The following is a 6,089-nucleotide window of genomic DNA, read 5'->3' on the forward strand; positions in this document are numbered from 1 at the left end:
GGCGCCACCGAGATCCGTCCCAGGTGAAGCCCGTTAAAGCTCGTACCTGCCGTTCATTCGTATTTATCTAACTCCTAAAACGAGAAGATCGCGAGTTGGTATTTGATTGGTATCGCGTGCTCGAGCTAGAGTAGAACGCCACCGGTAATAAACTCGCTCGGTACCTTTATGAGGGTCCCGAAATTGAAACTGGCGCACGAGCCAAGCGCGAACAGCTTCGGAAAAAATATTGCCCATCCTGGACAAGCCCTCGAGACATCTGCCTCGCGCGCTTACACGCTTCGTATTCGGATTAATCGCGCATCTGCACGGTCGAGTTCTCCTCGCCTTTGTCTTTCCGTTCGTCGATCCGATGAGACGATAATCATCGAGCAGTCGGACAAGGTTGCCGGAAGTCCGAGTCTCTTAGCGCGAGTCAGGTGTCGCGACGATTTCGGTAATTTTCTTAGCACCCCCGGTGCGACGCCTCCGACGAACTAGCAAGCTAATAAGCGGCCTACCTAGCCTCGCAACATAAATAAACGAGCCAAGCTGAAATCGTAATGTTCCCCAACGCGGCGTGGCATCGAAATTAAAATTAGCCTGGAAGATGGGTCGGCAGGGCGTGAAGGAGGAACCGGAAGGAGGAACGAGGAGAATGATCGCGAACAAGGGGGAGAAACGGAGAGGTCCGCCCCCGAGACGAATATTATGCAAAGCCGCGAGCAATAAAAATAACGTATTGCGACCGAGAGAAGCATAAGTTTTAATCCAATATTACTAAGATAAGTCTACCGAAGCCCACCCTCAGGTCGGAAGAGAAAGATTTCTTTTGTGTGTAACGCACCCCAACTTTACATCGTGGTTATTAGAAAATGCTCTCTCTCGATGCTGGCTCATCGCGTGAGGGGAGTTTTTCTTTCTCCTATCTCTCTCTCCGCCTCTTAATAGCCGCTCGTAAAGATCGCGGGATACGCGCTGTTACTCGGGAAATTTGCTCGGGCGCCACAGCGAGAAAAACTTTTTGAAATTTTTTCGCGTTGTTCGTTCGATGAAAGTCGATTCGGAGGAAACAACCGCGATGCGTGTTTGTCTACGGCACCTTTCTCTTCCCTTACTTTCCTACAAATTGCTAACATTTTTCAAACGGGTTCGTACGCTTTCTCGACCGGTGTTCGATGCCACCGCGTTCCTACGATTTCCTCCTACTATTTCCTTCTCGGGAAAACGCGACGAATACCGGGGAACGAACGTCAGTGCAAAGTTATGATCCATGGCGGCGCTTTGACATTCTTATTACTCTATTTCACGCAACTTTCTCGATGGACTGTATTACTCCCGTTCGACCCGGCCCGAGGAAGGAAGCACTAAACCGGCTGATGCTTTGTTTCTCGCTCGAGGAACGAGAACGAGCGTGAAAAGGAATAATATCTAGGGTGGTTGTGAGATACAGAGAGCGAGTGTGAGAGCGAGGGGACGTGCGGTGAAGAGAGAGGGAAACGGCCGCGCGCATCCAGACCCTCGCACGTTCTTTTCCACTCCGGGCGCGAAATCGGACAAATCCAATCTGACTGACGGGATTGCCGCGATCTATGGAGGAAGGGAGAATGAAGCGCGGGGTTCGGCCCGGCGGAAAGGAAATAATAGAGAGAAAGAGAGAAACTCTCGCGTCGGGCTCTGGTTGTGTCGACTCGACGCCCGTACGAGCCCTCGTAAAAATTTATAATTTGGAAAATACCATTCGCCGTTCTCGGATTTCAGCCAGGCAATCGAGTTTATAAAGCGAGAAATCGAAGGAACCGGGTCGATCTCGAAGCAGAGACGAAAAAAGAAAAAAAAGAGAAAATCGAGGGAAGGGGCGTCGACGACGTCGACGATAACGTCGAAAGACTTTTGACGAAAATTGAAGTCGTTGTTATGACGGGAATTGCCCGCGACGACGCTTTACGAGAGGGACGCACCCGTCGACGCTCGCAACTTTTCGAAAAAGATTCGGGGGATGAGAATCACGCTTTGTATGCCCGCGCTTGTATACCCGCGTATGTGTGCGTACATGCGTCGTGAGGGAGAGAGACGCAGGAGAAAGAGGAGGAACGGTCGGACGATTACGGTCGCCAATGGCCAGAAAACCAGGGAAACGCGTAAAGGCGAAACTGACAATTAGAAGCCGAGCCACGAACGCTCGTATTATTCGTTATATCGTTTTACGACTTCGCGTTCGCTGCAAGCCGCGCCGCGTTAAGCGGTTTATAGTTTTTTTAATTGCCGAAGGGTGTTCCGTGTTACAAGTATGTAGAATCTCTCGCGACCATACAAGAAATCTGGATTATTCCGCTGGCTTGGCGACGTTCACATATATAAATCGGCTACGGATGCGTCGGACATTGGATCAAATTAGTGCGTGTAACGACGCCGTTGATGCTACTCGTGCGAGTAATCGTAAAAGCCTCGTTACAGTCGTAGGACGTAATATATTTTGTTTCGACCATGAAATCTTTCCCACACGATCCGGTGTCAGGCCTAAGCCCGTTATAACGGCGTTGCTTAAAATTCTTCGAGTAGGCATTGTCCGGTAGGGGAAGTACTTGATATCGAAGCAGCGTGCGGGGCGATTGATGCAGATGTTGCGGGTATCAGTTAAACGCACGTCCGCGTAACGAGAGCTCATCTAGGGACATCCTTTAGTGGTTCGCAGAAAGACAATAGGAGAAACGTGAGTAACGCTGTACACAACGCGCACGCTCTGCGCTGACTGTGGAACACAGAAACCATGTAAAAAGATCTCACGGCAAAGAATGCAGCGTTTAAAGTATGGTACGAGCCGCTAGCACGGTTCGTTCTCGTTTCTCCTCGGCTGTGGCCTCAGGTTCCCGCGTTTTCGGGGAGAGTGTTTGAACGGCGCAGAACGGTAGCAGGATGCGATAACGCTCGAGCATCGTAATTCAAAGATAGCGCGTTGTTTAACAAGCAACAGTGGCTCCTTTGTCGAGTCGAGCGGTGCTGAGATCGGTGAAACGACCTGGCCTACGAATTCCACGCTACGATACAGCGAACGCGAGGAAAATCCGGAAGTGAAATAGCCGGGGCGAGAATGGAAGGGAGTAGAGGGGGAGTAGGAGGGAGAGAGGGGAAAAGGGTGGAAGGGAGGAGGAGGGAGCGAGAGCCGGTGGCCGTTTGGCCTGGAATCGTGTTCCGGTCGCGGTCGAGGCTCGATCCTCGCGAGCTTAACCCACATGCGACCGCGTGTATACACGCGTCGACAACTGCTGGCTGCAGCGCAACATCAGAGACCGTTTAATCCCGGAATGCCGAATACGAGAGAGCAGATCGTCGGCCCCGAGCGATAGATTTGGCCAGTATGCGAAAACGGGGTTGCAACCCTCCGCTCGAGAGTGCACCCTATCCCTCGCCGGGCCATTAATAATATACCCATATTGGACACAATTCACCTTGAAATTAACCGGCAGCCGATTGGTAAGCCCGAGCAAATTGACTTCGAAATTGACAATTTATAGTCGCTCGATTCCGGCCTCGCCTCTCCTCCTGCTCCTGCCGCTGCTGCTCCTCCTCCTTCCTTGTTTGTAATTCTCTCTCGTTTCTAGCACATCTTATTTTCCTTTCTCGCGAAGATCGATCGTGATAGCCGCCAGGGATGACGTACTCTCGAATTTCAACCATTACGAGTGATCGAGAGTCGTGTCGATGATTCGACGAGTCGCGGCAATTTACTCTCGTTTTTTCCTTTTCCTCTTGCGAGACGCCAGATGGATAAGTTTGTAACGAATGCGAAACGAATTTCGAACACACGTTTATCGGCGAGATCGAGAAACACGAAAGGCGAGAGTCTAGCTTTGCCTCTGCGATCCAAGGGACCAGGTCGTTCGATCCTTAAACGGCCCATCACGTAAGAATGGGTTGCAACTGTTCCTCGCGGATTGGGATTGGCTTTCTTTGTATATCTCCGTGCTTTTTCAGCCTCGTCGGATTCTTTTCTGTGCGTTCTCGTTTCTCGTCTCACCGAACGGTCGGACGAGGAGCCGCTTTTGCGGTGCAGCGATCATTAAGGCGGGGAATGATCGGATCAAAGCATAGCACCTGGCGCGATCATCGCGAATCCCACACGCGATACACGACCGGACGCGAATCGAGCGCAACGCGAACGTAACTTCTATCTAATCGATCGATCTGGATCGATTATCTGGCAGGTTCCATCGAGGAGGATCCCGAAGTAAGTCGTAGGTGTATTTATTTCGATCAGTAACCGATATAGTGCATTGCAAGTATACGCATAAGAACTCTTAAGAATCAGACACGTTACTTGTTCAGGATGCTTACGTGCCTATTCAGCTGCCGAATCGCCCAACGATAAAGATAGATTCCGTCAATTTCATCTACCGACAAGTACCGATAATCTTACAGTAGCCGTTCCACTCTGCTGGCCGTTGATTAGAATTTCCACGAATTCAAATTAACCGGAGAGTGGTTGTTGACGCAATCGCTACGACGATTATGCATCTCGAGGAATTTCTACGTTTCCAGTAGTTTTTATCGCGTGTGAGGCAGTTGAATGCTTGCTTGCAGTCTGTCAGCGATCTCTATCTAGATTTTTCAACCGCACGCAGGAAAAAGTTGGCGCCAAGAGGCGTGATCAATGCGTTAAGGTATCCTGCGCTTCGTATCCCGATAGGGGAATTAATTCCGCCGAGCCGAAACGAAATCTAGTAGCTACGGGGCTCCGTGGTTGTCGCAATAAGGCCGATTACTATCGATCTCCTTTTCTTCCTCGATCTCTTGGCCAACGATAGGTCACGATCACCTTATCCCCGCGAAATCATGCAACATCGGTTTCGCAAACACCTTTCCTCGATATCCGGTCGATTGTTTCAGACGAACCGTTTCTTCGATGTCCTCTACTTTCATCGTACGATCACACCTGGCTTCTTATCAAGGCGTATTTAATTAATTGCGTGTTTATTAAATCAGCCGAATTTGGGCCACGTATATCGAATCTTTTACAGATAAATCAGAGTCGTTACGCGAAGAAAGGACGGAACACGATTGCCCGTTCATTGCGACGCGACATTTTTCTTATTTCGCCGGTAGATTCGTACGCAAACAAGTACGCATTATACGGGTCTAAGCGTTCGAGAGTGCGTTCTTGTTTTCGGTGTAACCCGAAGCTAAGCGGTTTAAGAGATCAACGCCGTATAAACCGGCCGTCTGAGAATCGTCTGGAGATCTCGTGCGTGAGAGCTGGCAGAGAGACAGAGAGGGGCCAAACGGCGAGAAGAAGAGAGCACGATAAACGAGAACGAACTACGAAGAATGGAGAACGAAAGAGGACGAGTCGGAGAGTGGGAGGGCGCCAGGGAGGCGAAGAACGAAGATCGAGAGATCGAGTGCCTCTGGAGGAAGAGAGCGGAAAAAGCACCCCGTAGGAGCGATAGAGGAGGGGGTGCAGAGTCGAACGCAGAACGAGGACGAGGAAGACCGTGGGCAACGCGAAGAGGTAAAGCGAGAGGGCAGGCAGAAAGACGGGATGAAAAATTAGATTTACAAATCTGTCCTGACTACTATGAGATTGCTCGCTTACCAAGCAGAGATTCTCAACTCGGCCGGGCTTTTCGTAGCGTCTCTGTCACCGGGTATAAATATCGAGAGGACTGGTCCTCTTCCTCCTCCGCCGTGCTTCAATTTTCGTTCCTTCTCTTTGCTTCATTTTCGTCGCCACGTTGCTACCCGCCCTCCACTTGTCAACGACGCGACGCTCTCGTCGAACGAAATCGTTTACGCTCCGCTGCCAATGGCTGCATCCTACAAAGGGTGCCGTCGGCCCAGCAAGTTTATCGGTTAAATTTGAAACGGATTCCGAAATGAAACTGACGCGAGTCGTCCGTACGAACAAAGTCGGTCGGAGTCGCGGTTGAGTACCACTGGAAGAATATAGCCGCTATATCGGGAACGGAGGAAAGGATCCTGCCACGGTAACAACGAGTCGCAGTCTCAGTCTCAGACCCGGCGAAAGCAAAAGCTCGAATCACGCGTGTACGCGTATGTACACTTTGCGCGGCATGTGTCCGTGGCTGGTGTGTATATGGAAGCGCCTCTCC

General features: G+C 50.7%; 1 protein-coding gene across 4 annotated transcripts in view; it reads left to right on the forward strand.

Moving 5' to 3' along the window:
• Window positions 1-6,089, forward strand: part of LOC100741294 (dachshund homolog 1) — a 153,444-nt gene that overhangs the window by 51,783 nt on the left and 95,572 nt on the right. The window lies entirely within an intron of this gene.

This window comes from Bombus impatiens, unplaced genomic scaffold (assembly GCF_000188095.3).
Source record: "Bombus impatiens unplaced genomic scaffold, BIMP_2.2 scf_0129, whole genome shotgun sequence".
In the NCBI taxonomy this organism is placed as follows: domain Eukaryota; kingdom Metazoa; phylum Arthropoda; class Insecta; order Hymenoptera; family Apidae; genus Bombus; species Bombus impatiens.